The sequence below is a fragment of the Ambystoma mexicanum genome, chromosome 2q (assembly GCF_040938575.1).
Source record: "Ambystoma mexicanum isolate Mex_15411 chromosome 2q, UKY_AmexF1_1, whole genome shotgun sequence".
Lineage (NCBI taxonomy): Eukaryota > Metazoa > Chordata > Amphibia > Caudata > Ambystomatidae > Ambystoma > Ambystoma mexicanum.
In genome coordinates, this window is record NC_090924.1 from 127,248,033 (window position 1) to 127,267,493 (window position 19,461).

General features: G+C 47.5%; 18 non-coding genes across 18 annotated transcripts; all 18 read left to right on the forward strand.

The window, feature by feature from the left end:
* Positions 1 to 1,420: 1,420 nt before the first annotated feature.
* On the forward strand, positions 1,421 to 1,493 carry TRNAV-CAC (transfer RNA valine (anticodon CAC)). Its single transcript has one exon. It is a non-coding gene; the product is annotated as a tRNA-Val (tRNA).
* A 1,314-nt stretch (positions 1,494 to 2,807) lies between these two features.
* Positions 2,808 to 2,879, forward strand: TRNAP-UGG (transfer RNA proline (anticodon UGG)). The gene has a single exon. It is a non-coding gene; the product is annotated as a tRNA-Pro (tRNA).
* A 420-nt stretch (positions 2,880 to 3,299) lies between these two features.
* On the forward strand, positions 3,300 to 3,372 carry TRNAV-CAC (transfer RNA valine (anticodon CAC)). The gene has a single exon. It is a non-coding gene; the product is annotated as a tRNA-Val (tRNA).
* Positions 3,373 to 4,687: 1,315 nt separating this feature from the next.
* Positions 4,688 to 4,759, forward strand: TRNAP-UGG (transfer RNA proline (anticodon UGG)). The gene has a single exon. It is a non-coding gene; the product is annotated as a tRNA-Pro (tRNA).
* Positions 4,760 to 5,179: 420 nt separating this feature from the next.
* TRNAV-CAC (transfer RNA valine (anticodon CAC)) lies at positions 5,180 to 5,252 on the forward strand. The gene has a single exon. It is a non-coding gene; the product is annotated as a tRNA-Val (tRNA).
* Positions 5,253 to 6,565: 1,313 nt separating this feature from the next.
* Positions 6,566 to 6,637, forward strand: TRNAP-UGG (transfer RNA proline (anticodon UGG)). The gene has a single exon. It is a non-coding gene; the product is annotated as a tRNA-Pro (tRNA).
* Positions 6,638 to 7,058: 421 nt separating this feature from the next.
* TRNAV-CAC (transfer RNA valine (anticodon CAC)) lies at positions 7,059 to 7,131 on the forward strand. Its single transcript has one exon. It is a non-coding gene; the product is annotated as a tRNA-Val (tRNA).
* A 1,315-nt stretch (positions 7,132 to 8,446) lies between these two features.
* On the forward strand, positions 8,447 to 8,518 carry TRNAP-UGG (transfer RNA proline (anticodon UGG)). The gene has a single exon. It is a non-coding gene; the product is annotated as a tRNA-Pro (tRNA).
* A 420-nt stretch (positions 8,519 to 8,938) lies between these two features.
* Positions 8,939 to 9,011, forward strand: TRNAV-CAC (transfer RNA valine (anticodon CAC)). Its single transcript has one exon. It is a non-coding gene; the product is annotated as a tRNA-Val (tRNA).
* Positions 9,012 to 10,326: 1,315 nt separating this feature from the next.
* TRNAP-UGG (transfer RNA proline (anticodon UGG)) lies at positions 10,327 to 10,398 on the forward strand. Its single transcript has one exon. It is a non-coding gene; the product is annotated as a tRNA-Pro (tRNA).
* A 420-nt stretch (positions 10,399 to 10,818) lies between these two features.
* TRNAV-CAC (transfer RNA valine (anticodon CAC)) lies at positions 10,819 to 10,891 on the forward strand. Its single transcript has one exon. It is a non-coding gene; the product is annotated as a tRNA-Val (tRNA).
* Positions 10,892 to 12,204: 1,313 nt separating this feature from the next.
* On the forward strand, positions 12,205 to 12,276 carry TRNAP-UGG (transfer RNA proline (anticodon UGG)). Its single transcript has one exon. It is a non-coding gene; the product is annotated as a tRNA-Pro (tRNA).
* Positions 12,277 to 12,696: 420 nt separating this feature from the next.
* On the forward strand, positions 12,697 to 12,769 carry TRNAV-CAC (transfer RNA valine (anticodon CAC)). The gene has a single exon. It is a non-coding gene; the product is annotated as a tRNA-Val (tRNA).
* Positions 12,770 to 14,094: 1,325 nt separating this feature from the next.
* Positions 14,095 to 14,166, forward strand: TRNAP-UGG (transfer RNA proline (anticodon UGG)). The gene has a single exon. It is a non-coding gene; the product is annotated as a tRNA-Pro (tRNA).
* A 421-nt stretch (positions 14,167 to 14,587) lies between these two features.
* On the forward strand, positions 14,588 to 14,660 carry TRNAV-CAC (transfer RNA valine (anticodon CAC)). Its single transcript has one exon. It is a non-coding gene; the product is annotated as a tRNA-Val (tRNA).
* Positions 14,661 to 15,975: 1,315 nt separating this feature from the next.
* On the forward strand, positions 15,976 to 16,047 carry TRNAP-UGG (transfer RNA proline (anticodon UGG)). The gene has a single exon. It is a non-coding gene; the product is annotated as a tRNA-Pro (tRNA).
* A 420-nt stretch (positions 16,048 to 16,467) lies between these two features.
* Positions 16,468 to 16,540, forward strand: TRNAV-CAC (transfer RNA valine (anticodon CAC)). The gene has a single exon. It is a non-coding gene; the product is annotated as a tRNA-Val (tRNA).
* A 1,807-nt stretch (positions 16,541 to 18,347) lies between these two features.
* Positions 18,348 to 18,420, forward strand: TRNAV-CAC (transfer RNA valine (anticodon CAC)). Its single transcript has one exon. It is a non-coding gene; the product is annotated as a tRNA-Val (tRNA).
* Positions 18,421 to 19,461: the final 1,041 nt, after the last annotated feature.

The following is a 19,461-nucleotide window of genomic DNA, read 5'->3' on the forward strand; positions in this document are numbered from 1 at the left end:
GTAAGAAATGCACTTGCCGGTACAGTGATTCCCTGGCTTTCTCTGGCCCGAGAAAGCTTTTCCTCTGAAGTGGGAACAGAAGTTGGACTGCTTCTGCTGAACTTCCTGAAAGCAGAGCTGGCGGGAGGAGGGACTTTTTGAGTGCTGGGAAAATTTGAGCTGGAAATTTGCATCGGCTGGACAGAGATTGCTTGGAGCAGCCAAAATATAATAACGGCCATGGCGCTCAAGTAAAGCAGAAAGCTTTTAGTATACACCTTTTGCACTCTTGTCAACGAAGCTGGGCTCTGTGAATGCTCACCCTACGCAAGAAAAGAGAACAGACTTTGCTGGTGACCTAAATATATCTCGCTGATCGAGCACGATCGAGCTCTGAGTGAGCAGCTGTGCAATGGTCATCTTTACCAAAGGGGAGATGCTGCTTTTTCCAGTGTCACGCCCATGCTCTCAGGGCTGGAGGGAGGAGGGCTGCTTTTTGTTTTTACAGGCAAAAGGAAAGGCCCAGCCCTCAGAGCTTCTGCCAATGCAGATCCCAGCAGGTGCAAAATAAAGGCTCTCCCCCACCTTGCCAGCTGCAGATTGATCAGAAGACTGCTAGTCTAGTGTGTTGGGCCACTTTCTCTCTTCTGTGTATCGTCCCCTCTTATTACATAAACAGCATAAGAGGAATAAAGGAAGGAAGGAAGGAAGGAAGGAACAGTGTATCGCAAGCACCTTCCACCCTGATGTCAATGGGCCACCAACCTTCGGGATGAGGAGGAGACCTGTGAAGACAGTCAGAGCGTGCCGACTGGGGCATTCATTTGGCTCATACACCGACAAGGCTTTCAGCGGCAGGAACAAACTTCAGGAATAGGCATTCTTGGCTTCGAATCCTAAGGGGGGTGCAAACGCTGAGGACAATTCCGTCAAATGCTCAAAGGACCGTGGCTCGTTGGTCTAGGGGTATGATTCTCGCTTTGGGTGCGGGAGGTCCCGGGTTCAAATCCCGAACGAGCCCAATCAAGGTGGTTAACTTGAGCTCCTTTTTTTTGTTTTTTCAATGTTATTTTCATTGGACAGACTCTCTGGTTTTCTCGGTAAGCAGTAGTCGATGAACAATTCACTTCCTGAACCTCTTTGCGTGCCATGTCCTTGCGACAAGCACTTTGTGTTCTCTGTTAGCTCTCAGTAACATTCCTTGATTTGCTTGTGAGTTTTGGCCGTCCGATCTCAAAGTGGAAATATGTCCTTCCCTCTGTACGCTGCATAGGCCCTCAGCTGGCATACTTGTATATGTGCGCATGCTTGATAGGACGTATGTTTTAGGCTGGATTGTGTGAGCTTCAGGCGCAAGGCATTTGATTAGTCTTTAAGCAGGTCCACTTGCACTGCCCTTTGCACCTGTTCTCCCAGTCCCTACAAAGGTGAGCAAGCAGCTGTTTCTGTAGTGTAGTGGTTATCACGGTCGCCTCACACGCGAAAGGTCCCCGGTTCGAGACCGGGCAGAAACACTCTCTGCTGGCATTTTACACAAAATAGTTTTTTTCCCCTTTTGTCACACACAAATGTAAAGTATGAACTTATTTGCGTTCCCATGGAAATAGCATATGCTCTCAAGCGCTTGAGAAATACACTGGGAAGGCAAGCATCCTCACATGTATTCTGTATATGGGGCCAATAAAAAAATGCACGCGCTTGCATTTTGTGTATGTAATGTTGCAGAGCACAGAGAGGATTTATTTTCCCTACTGCTGGGTATTTGGGTCTCTGGGATCACAGTTGGGTCCGCTCCGTCCTCTGAAATGGTCCATATTAGTTACATAGGTTAGTGTACCAAAGAAATAATACATTTTCATATACAGCTTCTTCATTTCTGTGTTCTGAGGGATTACCAGTTGTAAGAAATGCACTTGCCGGTACAGTGATTCCCTGGCTTTCTCTGGCCCGAGAAAGCTTTTCCTCTGAAGTGGGAACAGAAGTTGGACTGCTTCTGCTGAACTTCCTGAAAGCAGAGCTGGCGGGAGGAGGGACTTTTTGAGTGCTGGGAAAATTTGAGCTGGAAATTTGCATCGGCTGGACAGAGATTGCTTGGAGCAGCCAAAATATAATAACGGCCATGGCGCTCAAGTAAAGCAGAAAGCTTTTAGTATACACCTTTTGCACTCTTGTCAACGAAGCTGGGCTCTGTGAATGCTCACCCTACGCAAGAAAAGAGAACAGACTTTGCTGGTGACCTAAATATATCTCGCTGATCGAGCACGATCGAGCTCTGAGTGAGCAGCTGTGCAATGGTCATCTTTACCAAAGGGGAGATGCTGCTTTTTCCAGTGTCACGCCCATGCTCTCAGGGCTGGAGGGAGGAGGGCTGCTTTTTGTTTTTACAGGCAAAAGGAAAGGCCCAGCCCTCAGAGCTTCTGCCAATGCAGATCCCAGCAGGTGCAAAATAAAGGCTCTCCCCCACCTTGCCAGCTGCAGATTGATCAGAAGACTGCTAGTCTAGTGTGTTGGGCCACTTTCTCTCTTCTGTGTATCGTCCCCTCTTATTACATAAACAGCATAAGAGGAATAAAGGAAGGAAGGAAGGAAGGAAGGAACAGTGTATCGCAAGCACCTTCCACCCTGATGTCAATGGGCCACCAACCTTCGGGATGAGGAGGAGACCTGTGAAGACAGTCAGAGCGTGCCGACTGGGGCATTCATTTGGCTCATACACCGACAAGGCTTTCAGCGGCAGGAACAAACTTCAGGAATAGGCATTCTTGGCCTCGAATCCTAAGGGGGGTGCAAACGCTGAGGACAATTCCGTCAAATGCTCAAAGGACCGTGGCTTGTTGGTCTAGGGGTATGATTCTCGCTTTGGGTGCGAGAGGTCCCGGGTTCAAATCCCGGACGAGCCCAATCAAGGTGGTTAACTTGAGCTCCTTTTTTTTGTTTTTTCAATGTTATTTTCATTGGACAGACTCTCTGGTTTTCTCGGTAAGCAGTAGTCGATGAACAATTCACTTCCTGAACCTCTTTGCGTGCCATGTCCTTGCGACAAGCACTTTGTGTTCTCTGTTAGCTCTCAGTAACATTCCTTGATTTGCTTGTGAGTTTTGGCCGTCCGATCTCAAAGTGGAAATATGTCCTTCCCTCTGTACGCTGCATAGGCCCTCAGCTGGCATACTTGTATATGTGCGCATGCTTGATAGGACGTATGTTTTAGGCTGGATTGTGTGAGCTTCAGGCGCAAGGCATTTGATTAGTCTTTAAGCAGGTCCACTTGCACTGCCCTTTGCACCTGTTCTCCCAGTCCCTACAAAGGTGAGCAAGCAGCTGTTTCTGTAGTGTAGTGGTTATCACGTTCGCCTCACACGCGAAAGGTCCCCGGTTCGAGACCGGGCAGAAACACTCTCTGCTGGCATTTTACACAAAATAGTTTTTTTCCCCTTTTGTCACACACAAATGTAAAGTATGAACTTATTTGCGTTCCCATGGAAATAGCATATGCTCTCAAGAGCTTGAGAAATACACTGGGAAGGCAAGCATCCTCACATGTATTCTGTATATGGGGCCAATAAAAAAATGCACGCGCTTGCATTTTGTGTATGTAATGTTGCAGAGCACAGAGAGGATTTATTTTCCCTACTGCTGGGTATTTGGGTCTCTGGGATCACAGTTGGGTCCGCTCCGTCCTCTGAAATGGTCCATATTAGTTACATAGGTTAGTGTACCAAAGAAATAATACATTTTCATATACAGCTTCTTCATTTCTGTGTTCTGAGGGATTACCAGTTGTAAGAAATGCACTTGCCGGTACAGTGATTCCCTGGCTTTCTCTGGCCCGAGAAAGCTTTTCCTCTGAAGTGGGAACAGAAGTTGGACTGCTTCTGCTGAACTTCCTGAAAGCAGAGCTGGCGGGAGGAGGGACTTTTTGAGTGCTGGGAAAATTTGAGCTGGAAATTTGCATCGGCTGGACAGAGATTGCTTGGAGCAGCCAAAATATAATAACGGCCATGGCGCTCAAGTAAAGCAGAAAGCTTTTAGTATACACCTTTTGCACTCTTGTCAACGAAGCTGGGCTCTGTGAATGCTCACCCTACGCAAGAAAAGAGAACAGACTTTGCTGGTGACCTAAATATATCTCGCCTGATCGAGCACGATCGAGCTCTGAGTGAGCAGCTGTGCAATGGTCATCTTTACCAAAGGGGAGATGCTGCTTTTTCCAGTGTCACGCCCATGCTCTCAGGGCTGGAGGGAGGAGGGCTGCTTTTTGTTTTTACAGGCAAAAGGAAAGGCCCAGCCCTCAGAGCTTCTGCCAATGCAGATCCCAGCAGGTGCAAAATAAAGGCTCTCCCCCACCTTGCCAGCTGCAGATTGATCAGAAGACTGCTAGTCTAGTGTGTTGGGCCACTTTCTCTCTTCTGTGTATCGTCCCCTCTTATTACATAAACAGCATAAGAGGAATAAAGGAAGGAAGGAAGGAAGGAAGGAACAGTGTATCGCAAGCACCTTCCACCCTGATGTCAATGGGCCACCAACCTTCGGGATGAGGAGGAGACCTGTGAAGACAGTCAGAGCGTGCCGACTGGGGCATTCATTTGGCTCATACACCGTCAAGGCTTTCAGCGGCAGGAACAAACTTCTGGAATAGGCATTCTTGGCCTCGAATCCTAAGGGGGGTGCAAACGCTGAGGACAATTCCGTCAAATGCTCAAAGGACTGTGGCTCGTTGGTCTAGGGGTATGATTCTCGCTTTGGGTGCGGGAGGTCCCGGGTTCAAATCCCGGACGAGCCCAATCAAGGTGGTTAACTTGAGCTCCTTTTTTTTGTTTTTTCAATGTTATTTTCATTGGACAGACTCTCTGGTTTTCTCGGTAAGCAGTAGTCGATGAACAATTCACTTCCTGAACCTCTTTGCGTGCCATGTCCTTGCGACAAGCACTTTGTGTTCTCTGTTAGCTCTCAGTAACATTCCTTGATTTGCTTGTGAGTTTTGGCCGTCCGATCTCAAAGTGGAAATATGTCCTTCCCTCTGTACGCTGCATAGGCCCTCAGCTGGCATACTTGTATATGTGCGCATGCTTGATAGGACGTATGTTTTAGGCTGGATTGTGTGAGCTTCAGGCGCAAGGCATTTGATTAGTCTTTAAGCAGGTCCACTTGCACTGCCCTTTGCACCTGTTCTCCCAGTCCCTACAAAGGTCAGCAAGCAGCTGTTTCTGTAGTGTAGTGGTTATCACGGTCGCCTCACACGCGAAAGGTCCCCGGTTCGAGACCGGGCAGAAACACTCTCTGCTGGCATTTTACACAAAATAGTTTTTTTCCCCTTTTGTCACACACAAATGTAAAGTATGAACTTATTTGCGTTCTCATGGAAATAGCATATGCTCTCAAGAGCTTGAGAAATACACTGGGAAGGCAAGCATCCTCACATGTATTCTGTATATGGGGCCAATAAAAAAATGCACGCGCTTGCATTTTGTGTATGTAATGTTGCAGAGCACAGAGAGGATTTATTTTCCCTACTGCTGGGTATTTGGGTCTCTGGGATCACAGTTGGGTCCGCTCCGTCCTCTGAAATGGTCCATATTAGTTACATAGGTTAGTGTACCAAAGAAATAATACATTTTCATATACAGCTTCTTCATTTCTGTGTTCTGAGGGATTACCAGTTGTAAGAAATGCACTTGCCGGTACAGTGATTCCCTGGCTTTCTCTGGCCCGAGAAAGCTTTTCCTCTGAAGTGGGAACAGAAGTTGGACTGCTTCTGCTGAACTTCCTGAAAGCAGAGCTGGCGGGAGGAGGGACTTTTTGAGTGCTGGGAAAATTTGAGCTGGAAATTTGCATCGGCTGGACAGAGATTGCTTGGAGCAGCCAAAATATAATAACGGCCATGGCGCTCAAGTAAAGCAGAAAGCTTTTAGTATACACCTTTTGCACTCTTGTCAACGAAGCTGGGCTCTGTGAATGCTCACCCTACGCAAGAAAAGAGAACAGACTTTGCTGGTGACCTAAATATATCTCGCTGATCGAGCACGATCGAGCTCTGAGTGAGCAGCTGTGCAATGGTCATCTTTACCAAAGGGGAGATGCTGCTTTTTCCAGTGTCACGCCCATGCTCTCAGGGCTGGAGGGAGGAGGGCTGCTTTTTGTTTTTACAGGCAAAAGGAAAGGCCCAGCCCTCAGAGCTTCTGCCAATGCAGATCCCAGCAGGTGCAAAATAAAGGCTCTCCCCCACCTTGCCAGCTGCAGATTGATCAGAAGACTGCTAGCTAGTGTGTTGGGCCACTTTCTCTCTTCTGTGTATCGTCCCCTCTTATTACATAAACAGCATAAGAGGAATAAAGGAAGGAAGGAAGGAAGGAAGGAACAGTGTATCGCAAGCACCTTCCACCCTGATGTCAATGGGCCACCAACCTTCGGGATGAGGAGGAGACCTGTGAAGACAGTCAGAGCGTGCCGACTGGGGCATTCATTTGGCTCATACACCGACAAGGCTTTCAGCGGCAGGAACAAACTTCAGGAATAGGCATTCTTGGCCTCGAATCCTAAGGGGGGTGCAAACGCTGAGGACAATTCCGTCAAATGCTCAAAGGACCGTGGCTCGTTGGTCTAGGGGTATGATTCTCGCTTTGGGTGCGAGAGGTCCCGGGTTCAAATCCCGGACGAGCCCAATCAAGGTGGTTAACTTGAGCTCCTTTTTTTTTGTTTTTTCAATGTTATTTTCATTGGACAGACTCTCTGGTTTTCTCGGTAAGCAGTAGTCGATGAACAATTCACTTCCTGAACCTCTTTGCGTGCCATGTCCTTGCGACAAGCACTTTGTGTTCTCTGTTAGCTCTCAGTAACATTCCTTGATTTGCTTGTGAGTTTTGGCCGTCCGATCTCAAAGTGGAAATATGTCCTTCCCTCTGTACGCTGCATAGGCCCTCAGCTGGCATACTTGTATATGTGCGCATGCTTGATAGGACGTATGTTTTAGGCTGGATTGTGTGAGCTTCAGGCGCAAGGCATTTGATTAGTCTTTAAGCAGGTCCACTTGCACTGCCCTTTGCACCTGTTCTCCCAGTCCCTACAAAGGTGAGCAAGCAGCTGTTTCTGTAGTGTAGTGGTTATCACGTTCACCTCACACGCGAAAGGTCCCCGGTTCGAGACCGGGCAGAAACACTCTCTGCTGGCATTTTACACAAAATAGTTTTTTTCCCCTTTTGTCACACACAAATGTAAAGTATGAACTTATTTGCGTTCCCATGGAAATAGCATATGCTCTCAAGAGCTTGAGAAATACACTGGGAAGGCAAGCATCCTCACATGTATTCTGTATATGGGGCCAATAAAAAAATGCACGTGCTTGCATTTTGTGTATGTAATGTTGCAGAGCACAGAGAGGATTTATTTTCCCTACTGCTGGGTATTTGGGTCTCTGGGATCACAGTTGGGTCCGCTCCGTCCTCTGAAATGGTCCATATTAGTTACATAGGTTAGTGTACCAAAGAAATAATACATTTTCATATACAGCTTCTTCATTTCTGTGTTCTGAGGGATTACCAGTTGTAAGAAATGCACTTGCCGGTACAGTGATTCCCTGGCTTTCTCTGGCCCGAGAAAGCTTTTCCTCTGAAGTGGGAACAGAAGTTGGACTGCTTCTGCTGAACTTCCTGAAAGCAGAGCTGGCGGGAGGAGGGACTTTTTGAGTGCTGGGAAAATTTGAGCTGGAAATTTGCATCGGCTGGACAGAGATTGCTTGGAGCAGCCAAAATATAATAACGGCCATGGCGCTCAAGTAAAGCAGAAAGCTTTTAGTATACACCTTTTGCACTCTTGTCAACGAAGCTGGGCTCTGTGAATGCTCACCCTACGCAAGAAAAGAGAACAGACTTTGCTGGTGACCTAAATATATCTCGCCTGATCGAGCACGATCGAGCTCTGAGTGAGCAGCTGTGCAATGGTCATCTTTACCAAAGGGGAGATGCTGCTTTTTCCAGTGTCACGCCCATGCTCTCAGGGCTGGAGGGAGGAGGGCTGCTTTTTGTTTTTACAGGCAAAAGGAAAGGCCCAGCCCTCAGAGCTTCTGCCAATGCAGATCCCAGCAGGTGCAAAATAAAGGCTCTCCCCCACCTTGCCAGCTGCAGATTGATCAGAAGACTGCTAGTCTAGTGTGTTGGGCCACTTTCTCTCTTCTGTGTATCGTCCCCTCTTATTACATAAACAGCATAAGAGGAATAAAGGAAGGAAGGAAGGAAGGAAGGAACAGTGTATCGCAAGCACCTTCCACCCTGATGTCAATGGGCCACCAACCTTCGGGATGAGGAGGAGACCTGTGAAGACAGTCAGAGCGTGCCGACTGGGGCATTCATTTGGCTCATACACCGACAAGGCTTTCAGCGGCAGGAACAAACTTCAGGAATAGGCATTCTTGGCCTCGAATCCTAAGGGGGGTGCAAACGCTGAGGACAATTCCGTCAAATGCTCAAAGGACCGTGGCTCGTTGGTCTAGGGGTATGATTCTCGCTTTGGGTGTGAGAGGTCCCGGGTTCAAATCCCGGACGAGCCCAATCAAGGTGGTTAACTTGAGCTCCTTTTTTTTGTTTTTTCAATGTTATTTTCATTGGACAGACTCTCTGGTTTTCTCGGTAAGCAGTAGTCGATGAACAATTCACTTCCTGAACCTCTTTGCGTGCCATGTCCTTGCGACAAGCACTTTGTGTTCTCTGTTAGCTCTCAGTAACATTCCTTGATTTGCTTGTGAGTTTTGGCCGTCCGATCTCAAAGTGGAAATATGTCCTTCCCTCTGTACGCTGCATAGGCCCTCAGCTGGCATACTTGTATATGTGCGCATGCTTGATAGGACGTATGTTTTAGGCTGGATTGTGTGAGCTTCAGGCGCAAGGCATTTGATTAGTCTTTAAGCAGGTCCACTTGCACTGCCCTTTGCACCTGTTCTCCCAGTCCCTACAAAGGTGAGCAAGCAGCTGTTTCTGTAGTGTAGTGGTTATCACGTTCGCCTCACACGCGAAAGGTCCCCGGTTCGAGACCGGGCAGAAACACTCTCTGCTGGCATTTTACACAAAATAGTTTTTTTCCCCTTTTGTCACACACAAATGTAAAGTATGAACTTATTTGCGTTCCCATGGAAATAGCATATGCTCTCAAGAGCTTGAGAAATACACTGGGAAGGCAAGCATCCTCACATGTATTCTGTATATGGGGCCAATAAAAAAATGCACGCGCTTGCATTTTGTGTATGTAATGTTGCAGAGCACAGAGAGGATTTATTTTCCCTACTGCTGGGTATTTGGGTCTCTGGGATCACAGTTGGGTCCGCTCCGTCCTCTGAAATGGTCCATATTAGTTACATAGGTTAGTGTACCAAAGAAATAATACATTTTCATATACAGCTTCTTCATTTCTGTGTTCTGAGGGATTACCAGTTGTAAGAAATGCACTTGCCGGTACAGTGATTCCCTGGCTTTCTCTGGCCCGAGAAAGCTTTTCCTCTGAAGTGGGAACAGAAGTTGGACTGCTTCTGCTGAACTTCCTGAAAGCAGAGCTGGCGGGAGGAGGGACTTTTTGAGTGCTGGGAAAATTTGAGCTGGAAATTTGCATCGGCTGGACAGAGATTGCTTGGAGCAGCCAAAATATAATAACGGCCATGGCGCTCAAGTAAAGCAGAAAGCTTTTAGTATACACCTTTTGCACTCTTGTCAACGAAGCTGGGCTCTGTGAATGCTCACCCTACGCAAGAAAAGAGAACAGACTTTGCTGGTGACCTAAATATATCTCGCCTGATCGAGCACGATCGAGCTCTGAGTGAGCAGCTGTGCAATGGTCATCTTTACCAAAGGGGAGATGCTGCTTTTTCCAGTGTCACGCCCATGCTCTCAGGGCTGGAGGGAGGAGGGCTGCTTTTTGTTTTTACAGGCAAAAGGAAAGGCCCAGCCCTCAGAGCTTCTGCCAATGCAGATCCCAGCAGGTGCAAAATAAAGGCTCTCCCCCACCTTGCCAGCTGCAGATTGATCAGAAGACTGCTAGTCTAGTGTGTTGGGCCACTTTCTCTCTTCTGTGTATCGTCCCCTCTTATTACATAAACAGCATAAGAGGAATAAAGGAAGGAAGGAAGGAAGGAAGGAACAGTGTATCGCAAGCACCTTCCACCCTGATGTCAATGGGCCACCAACCTTCGGGATGAGGAGGAGACCTGTGAAGACAGTCAGAGCGTGCCGACTGGGGCATTCATTTGGCTCATACACCGTCAAGGCTTTCAGCGGCAGGAACAAACTTCTGGAATAGGCATTCTTGGCCTCGAATCCTAAGGGGGGTGCAAACGCTGAGGACAATTCCGTCAAATGCTCAAAGGACTGTGGCTCGTTGGTCTAGGGGTATGATTCTCGCTTTGGGTGCGGGAGGTCCCGGGTTCAAATCCCGGACGAGCCCAATCAAGGTGGTTAACTTGAGCTCCTTTTTTTTGTTTTTTCAATGTTATTTTCATTGGACAGACTCTCTGGTTTTCTCGGTAAGCAGTAGTCGATGAACAATTCACTTCCTGAACCTCTTTGCATGCCATGTCCTTGCGACAAGCACTTTGTGTTCTCTGTTAGCTCTCAGTAACATTCCTTGATTTGCTTGTGAGTTTTGGCCGTCCGATCTCAAAGTGGAAATATGTCCTTCCCTCTGTACGCTGCATAGGCCCTCAGCTGGCATACTTGTATATGTGCGCATGCTTGATAGGACGTATGTTTTAGGCTGGATTGTGTGAGCTTCAGGCGCAAGGCATTTGATTAGTCTTTAAGCAGGTCCACTTGCACTGCCCTTTGCACCTGTTCTCCCAGTCCCTACAAAGGTCAGCAAGCAGCTGTTTCTGTAGTGTAGTGGTTATCACGGTCGCCTCACACGCGAAAGGTCCCCGGTTCGAGACCGGGCAGAAACACTCTCTGCTGGCATTTTACACAAAATAGTTTTTTTCCCCTTTTGTCACACACAAATGTAAAGTATGAACTTATTTGCGTTCTCATGGAAATAGCATATGCTCTCAAGAGCTTGAGAAATACACTGGAAGGCAAGCATCCTCACATGTATTCTGTATATGGGGCCAATAAAAAAATGCACGCGCTTGCATTTTGTGTATGTAATGTTGCAGAGCACAGAGAGGATTTATTTTCCCTACTGCTGGGTATTTGAGTCTCTGGGATCACAGTTGGGTCCGCTCCGTCCTCTGAAATGGTCCATATTAGTTACATAGGTTAGTGTACCAAAGAAATAATACATTTTCATATACAGCTTCTTCATTTCTGTGTTCTGAGGGATTACCAGTTGTAAGAAATGCACTTGCCGGTACAGTGATTCCCTGGCTTTCTCTGGCCCGAGAAAGCTTTTCCTCTGAAGTGGGAACAGAAGTTGGACTGCTTCTGCTGAACTTCCTGAAAGCAGAGCTGGCGGGAGGAGGGACTTTTTGAGTGCTGGGAAAATTTGAGCTGGAAATTTGCATCGGCTGGACAGAGATTGCTTGGAGCAGCCAAAATATAATAACGGCCATGGCGCTCAAGTAAAGCAGAAAGCTTTTAGTATACACCTTTTGCACTCTTGTCAACGAAGCTGGGCTCTGTGAATGCTCACCCTACGCAAGAAAAGAGAACAGACTTTGCTGGTGACCTAAATATATCTCGCTGATCGAGCACGATCGAGCTCTGAGTGAGCAGCTGTGCAATGGTCATCTTTACCAAAGGGGAGATGCTGCTTTTTCCAGTGTCACGCCCATGCTCTCAGGGCTGGAGGGAGGAGGGCTGCTTTTTGTTTTTACAGGCAAAAGGAAAGGCCCAGCCCTCAGAGCTTCTGCCAATGCAGATCCCAGCAGGTGCAAAATAAAGGCTCTCCCCCACCTTGCCAGCTGCAGATTGATCAGAAGACTGCTAGTCTAGTGTGTTGGGCCACTTTCTCTCTTCTGTGTATCGTCCCCTCTTATTACATAAACAGCATAAGAGGAATAAAGGAAGGAAGGAAGGAAGGAAGGAACAGTGTATCGCAAGCACCTTCCACCCTGATGTCAATGGGCCACCAACCTTCGGGATGAGGAGGAGACCTGTGAAGACAGTCAGAGCGTGCCGACTGGGGCATTCATTTGGCTCATACACCGACAAGGCTTTCAGCGGCAGGAACAAACTTCAGGAATAGGCATTCTTGGCCTCGAATCCTAAGGGGGGTGCAAACGCTGAGGACAATTCCGTCAAATGTTCAAAGGACCGTGGCTCGTTGGTCTAGGGGTATGATTCTCGTTTTGGGTGCGAGAGGTCCCGGGTTCAAATCCCGGACGAGCCCAATCAAGGTGGTTAACTTGAGCTCCTTTTTTTTGTTTTTTCAATGTTATTTTCATTGGACAGACTCTCTGGTTTTCTCGGTAAGCAGTAGTCGATGAACAATTCACTTCCTGAACCTCTTTGCGTGCCATGTCCTTGCGACAAGCACTTTGTGTTCTCTGTTAGCTCTCAGTAACATTCCTTGATTTGCTTGTGAGTTTTGGCCGTCCGATCTCAAAGTGGAAATATGTCCTTCCCTCTGTACGCTGCATAGGCCCTCAGCTGGCATACTTGTATATGTGCGCATGCTTGATAGGACGTATGTTTTAGGCTGGATTGTGTGAGCTTCAGGCGCAAGGCATTTGATTAGTCTTTAAGCAGGTCCACTTGCACTGCCCTTTGCACCTGTTCTCCCAGTCCCTACAAAGGTGAGCAAGCAGCTGTTTCTGTAGTGTAGTGGTTATCACGTTCGCCTCACACGCGAAAGGTCCCCGGTTCGAGACCGGGCAGAAACACTCTCTGCTGGCATTTTACACAAAATAGTTTTTTTCCCCTTTTGTCACACACAAATGTAAAGTATGAACTTATTTGCGTTCCCATGGAAATAGCATATGCTCTCAAGAGCTTGAGAAATACACTGGGAAGGCAAGCATCCTCACATGTATTCTGTATATGGGGCCAATAAAAAAATGCACGCGCTTGCATTTTGTGTATGTAATGTTGCAGAGCACAGAGAGGATTTATTTTCCCTACTGCTGGGTATTTGGGTCTCTGGGATCACAGTTGGGTCCGCTCCGTCCTCTGAAATGGTCCATATTAGTTACATAGGTTAGTGTACCAAAGAAATAATACATTTTCATATACAGCTTCTTCATTTCTGTGTTCTGAGGGATTACCAGTTGTAAGAAATGCACTTGCCGGTACAGTGATTCCCTGGCTTTCTCTGGCCCGAGAAAGCTTTTCCTCTGAAGTGGGAACAGAAGTTGGACTGCTTCTGCTGAACTTCCTGAAAGCAGAGCTGGCGGGAGGAGGGACTTTTTGAGTGCTGGGAAAATTTGAGCTGGAAATTTGCATCGGCTGGACAGAGATTGCTTGGAGCAGCCAAAATATAATAACGGCCATGGCGCTCAAGTAAAGCAGAAAGCTTTTAGTATACACCTTTTGCACTCTTGTCAACGAAGCTGGGCTCTGTGAATGCTCACCCTACGCAAGAAAAGAGAACAGACTTTGCTGGTGACCTAAATATATCTCGCCTGATCGAGCCTGATCGAGCACGATCGAGCTCTGAGTGAGCAGCTGTGCAATGGTCATCTTTACCAAAGGGGAGATGCTGCTTTTTCCAGTGTCACGCCCATGCTCTCAGGGCTGGAGGGAGGAGGGCTGCTTTTTGTTTTTACAGGCAAAAGGAAAGGCCCAGCCCTCAGAGCTTCTGCCAATGCAGATCCCAGCAGGTGCAAAATAAAGGCTCTCCCCCACCTTGCCAGCTGCAGATTGATCAGAAGACTGCTAGTCTAGTGTGTTGGGCCACTTTCTCTCTTCTGTGTATCGTCCCCTCTTATTACATAAACAGCATAAGAGGAATAAAGGAAGGAAGGAAGGAAGGAAGGAACAGTGTATCGCAAGCACCTTCCACCCTGATGTCAATGGGCCACCAACCTTCGGGATGAGGAGGAGACCTGTGAAGACAGTCAGAGCGTGCCGACTGGGGCATTCATTTGGCTCATACACCGACAAGGCTTTCAGCGGCAGGAACAAACTTCAGGAATAGGCATTCTTGGCCTCGAATCCTAAGGGGGGTGCAAACGCTGAGGACAATTCCGTCAAATGCTCAAAGGACCGTGGCTCGTTGGTCTAGGGGTATGATTCTCGCTTTGGGTGCGAGAGGTCCCGGGTTCAAATCCCGGACGAGCCCAATCAAGGTGGTTAACTTGAGCTCCTTTTTTTTTGTTTTTTCAATGTTATTTTCATTGGACAGACTCTCTGGTTTTCTCGGTAAGCAGTAGTCGATGAACAATTCACTTCCTGAACCTCTTTGCGTGCCATGTCCTTGCGACAAGCACTTTGTGTTCTCTGTTAGCTCTCAGTAACATTCCTTGATTTGCTTGTGAGTTTTGGCCGTCCGATCTCAAAGTGGAAATATGTCCTTCCCTCTGTACGCTGCATAGGCCCTCAGCTGGCATACTTGTATATGTGCGCATGCTTGATAGGACGTATGTTTTAGGCTGGATTGTGTGAGCTTCAGGCGCAAGGCATTTGATTAGTCTTTAAGCAGGTCCACTTGCACTGCCCTTTGCACCTGTTCTCCCAGTCCCTACAAAGGTGAGCAAGCAGCTGTTTCTGTAGTGTAGTGGTTATCACGTTCGCCTCACACGCGAAAGGTCCCCGGTTCGAGACCGGGCAGAAACACTCTCTGCTGGCATTTTACACAAAATAGTTTTTTTCCCCTTTTGTCACACACAAATGTAAAGTATGAACTTATTTGCGTTCCCATGGAAATAGCATATGCTCTCAAGAGCTTGAGAAATACACTGGGAAGGCAAGCATCCTCACATGTATTCTGTATATGGGGCCAATAAAAAAATGCACGCGCTTGCATTTTGTGTATGTAATGTTGCAGAGCACAGAGAGGATTTATTTTCCCTACTGCTGGGTATTTGGGTCTCTGGGATCACAGTTGGGTCCGCTCCGTCCTCTGAAATGGTCCATATTAGTTACATAGGTTAGTGTACCAAAGAAATAATACATTTTCATATACAGCTTCTTCATTTCTGTGTTCTGAGGGATTACCAGTTGTAAGAAATGCACTTGCCGGTACAGTGATTCCCTGGCTTTCTCTGGCCCGAGAAAGCTTTTCCTCTGAAGTGGGAACAGAAGTTGGACTGCTTCTGCTGAACTTCCTGAAAGCAGAGCTGGCGGGAGGAGGGACTTTTTGAGTGCTGGGAAAATTTGAGCTGGAAATTTGCATCGGCTGGACAGAGATTGCTTGGAGCAGCCAAAATATAATAACGGCCATGGCGCTCAAGTAAAGCAGAAAGCTTTTAGTATACACCTTTTGCACTCTTGTCAACGAAGCTGGGCTCTGTGAATGCTCACCCTACGCAAGAAAAGAGAACAGACTTTGCTGGTGACCTAAATATATCTCGCCTGATCGAGCACGATCGAGCTCTGAGTGAGCAGCTGTGCAATGGTCATCTTTACCAAAGGGGAGATGCTGCTTTTTCCAGTGTCACGCCCATGCTCTCAGGGCTGGAGGGAGGAGGGCTGCTTTTTGTTTTTACAGGCAAAAGGAAAGGCCCAGCCCTCAGAGCTTCTGCCAATGCAGATCCCAGCAGGTGCAAAATAAAGGCTCTCCCCCACCTTGCCAGCTGCAGATTGATCAGAAGACTGCTAGTCTAGTGTGTTGGGCCACTTTCTCTCTTCTGTGTATCGTCCCCTCTTATTACATAAACAGCATAAGAGGAATAAAGGAAGGAAGGAAGGAAGGAAGGAACAGTGTATCGCAAGCACCTTCCACCCTGATGTCAATGGGCCACCAACCTTCGGGATGAGGAGGAGACCTGTGAAGACAGTCAGAGCGTGCCGACTGGGGCATTCATTTGGCTCATACACCGACAAGGCTTTCAGCGGCAGGAACAAACTTCAGGAATAGGCATTCTTGGCCTCGAATCCTAAGGGGGGTGCAAACGCTGAGGACAATTCCGTCAAATGCTCAAAGGACCGTGGCTCGTTGGTCTAGGGGTATGATTCTCGCTTTGGGTGCGAGAGGTCCCGGGTTCAAATCCCGGACGAGCCCAATCAAGGTGGTTAACTTGAGCTCCTTTTTTTTGTTTTTTCAATGTTATTTTCATTGGACAGACTCTCTGGTTTTCTCGGTAAGCAGTAGTCGATGAACAATTCACTTCCTGAACCTCTTTGCGTGCCATGTCCTTGCGACAAGCACTTTGTGTTCTCTGTTAGCTCTCAGTAACATTCCTTGATTTGCTTGTGAGTTTTGGCCGTCCGATCTCAAAGTGGAAATATGTCCTTCCCTCTGTACGCTGCATAGGCCCTCAGCTGGCATACTTGTATATGTGCGCATGCTTGATAGGACGTATGTTTTAGGCTGGATTGTGTGAGCTTCAGGCGCAAGGCATTTGATTAGTCTTTAAGCAGGTCCACTTGCACTGCCCTTTGCACCTGTTCTCCCAGTCCCTACAAAGGTGAGCAAGCAGCTGTTTCTGTAGTGTAGTGGTTATCACGTTCGCCTCACACGCGAAAGGTCCCCGGTTCGAGACCGGGCAGAAACACTCTCTGCTGGCATTTTACACAAAATAGTTTTTTTCCCCTTTTGTCACACACAAATGTAAAGTATGAACTTATTTGCGTTCCCATGGAAATAGCATATGCTCTCAAGAGCTTGAGAAATACACTGGGAAGGCAAGCATCCTCACATGTATTCTGTATATGGGGCCAATAAAAAAATGCACGCGCTTGCATTTTGTGTATGTAATGTTGCAGAGCACAGAGAGGATTTATTTTCCCTACTGCTGGGTATTTGGGTCTCTGGGATCACAGTTGGGTCCGCTCCGTCCTCTGAAATGGTCCATATTAGTTACATAGGTTAGTGTACCAAAGAAATAATACATTTTCATATACAGCTTCTTCATTTCTGTGTTCTGAGGGATTACCAGATGTAAGAAATGCACTTGCCGGTACAGTGATTCCCTGGCTTTCTCTGGCCCGAGAAAGCTTTTCCTCTGAAGTGGGAACAGAAGTTGGACTGCTTCTGCTGAACTTCCTGAAAGCAGAGCTGGCGGGAGGAGGGACTTTTTGAGTGCTGGGAAAATTTGAGCTGGAAATTTGCATCGGCTGGACAGAGATTGCTTGGAGCAGCCAAAATATAATAACGGCCATGGCGCTCAAGTAAAGCAGAAAGCTTTTAGTATACACCTTTTGCACTCTTGTCAACGAAGCTGGGCTCTGTGAATGCTCACCCTACGCAAGAAAAGAGAACAGACTTTGCTGGTGACCTAAATATATCTCGCCTGATCGAGCACGATCGAGCTCTGAGTGAGCAGCTGTGCAATGGTCATCTTTACCAAAGGGGAGATGCTGCTTTTTCCAGTGTCACGCCCATGCTCTCAGGGCTGGAGGGAGGAGGGCTGCTTTTTGTTTTTACAGGCAAAAGGAAAGGCCCAGCCCTCAGAGCTTCTGCCAATGCAGATCCCAGCAGGTGCAAAATAAAGGCTCTCCCCCACCTTGCCAGCTGCAGATTGATCAGAAGACTGCTAGTCTAGTGTGTTGGGCCACTTTCTCTCTTCTGTGTATCGTCCCCTCTTATTACATAAACAGCATAAGAGGAATAAAGGAAGGAAGGAAGGAAGGAAGGAACAGTGTATCGCAAGCACCTTCCACCCTGATGTCAATGGGCCACCAACCTTCGGGATGAGGAGGAGACCTGTGAAGACAGTCAGAGCGTGCCGACTGGGGCATTCATTTGGCTCATACACCGTCAAGGCTTTCAGCGGCAGGAACAAACTTCTGGAATAGGCATTCTTGGCCTCGAATCCTAAGGGGGGTGCAAACGCTGAGGACAATTCCGTCAAATGCTCAAAGGACTGTGGCTCGTTGGTCTAGGGGTATGATTCTCGCTTTGGGTGCGGGAGGTCCCTGGTTCAAATCCCGGACGAGCCCAATCAAGGTGGTTAACTTGAGCTCCTTTTTTTTGTTTTTTCAATGTTATTTTCATTGGACAGACTCTCTGGTTTTCTCGGTAAGCAGTAGTCGATGAACAATTCACTTCCTGAACCTCTTTGCGTGCCATGTCCTTGCGACAAGCACTTTGTGTTCTCTGTTAGCTCTCAGTAACATTCCTTGATTTGCTTGTGAGTTTTGGCCGTCCGATCTCAAAGTGGAAATATGTCCTTCCCTCTGTACGCTGCATAGGCCCTCAGCTGGCATACTTGTATATGTGCGCATGCTTGATAGGACGTATGTTTTAGGCTGGATTGTGTGAGCTTCAGGCGCAAGGCATTTGATTAGTCTTTAAGCAGGTCCACTTGCACTGCCCTTTGCACCTGTTCTCCCAGTCCCTACAAAGGTCAGCAAGCAGCTGTTTCTGTAGTGTAGTGGTTATCACGGTCGCCTCACACGCGAAAGGTCCCCGGTTCGAGACCGGGCAGAAACACTCTCTGCTGGCATTTTACACAAAATAGTTTTTTTCCCCTTTTGTCACACACAAATGTAAAGTATGAACTTATTTGCGTTCTCATGGAAATAGCATATGCTCTCAAGAGCTTGAGAAATACACTGGAAGGCAAGCATCCTCACATGTATTCTGTATATGGGGCCAATAAAAAAATGCACGCGCTTGCATTTTGTGTATGTAATGTTGCAGAGCACAGAGAGGATTTATTTTCCCTACTGCTGGGTATTTGGGTCTCTGGGATCACAGTTGGGTCCGCTCCGTCCTCTGAAATGGTCCATATTAGTTACATAGGTTAGTGTACCAAAGAAATAATACATTTTCATATACAGCTTCTTCATTTCTGTGTTCTGAGGGATTACCAGTTGTAAGAAATGCACTTGCCGGTACAGTGATTCCCTGGCTTTCTCTGGCCCGAGAAAGCTTTTCCTCTGAAGTGGGAACAGAAGTTGGACTGCTTCTGCTGAACTTCCTGAAAGCAGAGCTGGCGGGAGGAGGGACTTTTTGAGTGCTGGGAAAATTTGAGCTGGAAATTTGCATCGGCTGGACAGAGATTGCTTGGAGCAGCCAAAATATAATAACGGCCATGGCGCTCAAGTAAAGCAGAAAGCTTTTAGTATACACCTTTTGCACTCTTGTCAACGAAGCTGGGCTCTGTGAATGCTCACCCTACGCAAGAAAAGAGAACAGACTTTGCTGGTGACCTAAATATATCTCGCTGATCGAGCACGATCGAGCTCTGAGTGAGCAGCTGTGCAATGGTCATCTTTACCAAAGGGGAGATGCTGCTTTTTCCAGTGTCACGCCCATGCTCTCAGGGCTGGAGGGAGGAGGGCTGCTTTTTGTTTTTACAGGCAAAAGGAAAGGCCCAGCCCTCAGAGCTTCTGCCAATGCAGATCCCAGCAGGTGCAAAATAAAGGCTCTCCCCCACCTTGCCAGCTGCAGATTGATCAGAAGACTGCTAGTCTAGTGTGTTGGGCCACTTTCTCTCTTCTGTGTATCGTCCCCTCTTATTACATAAAC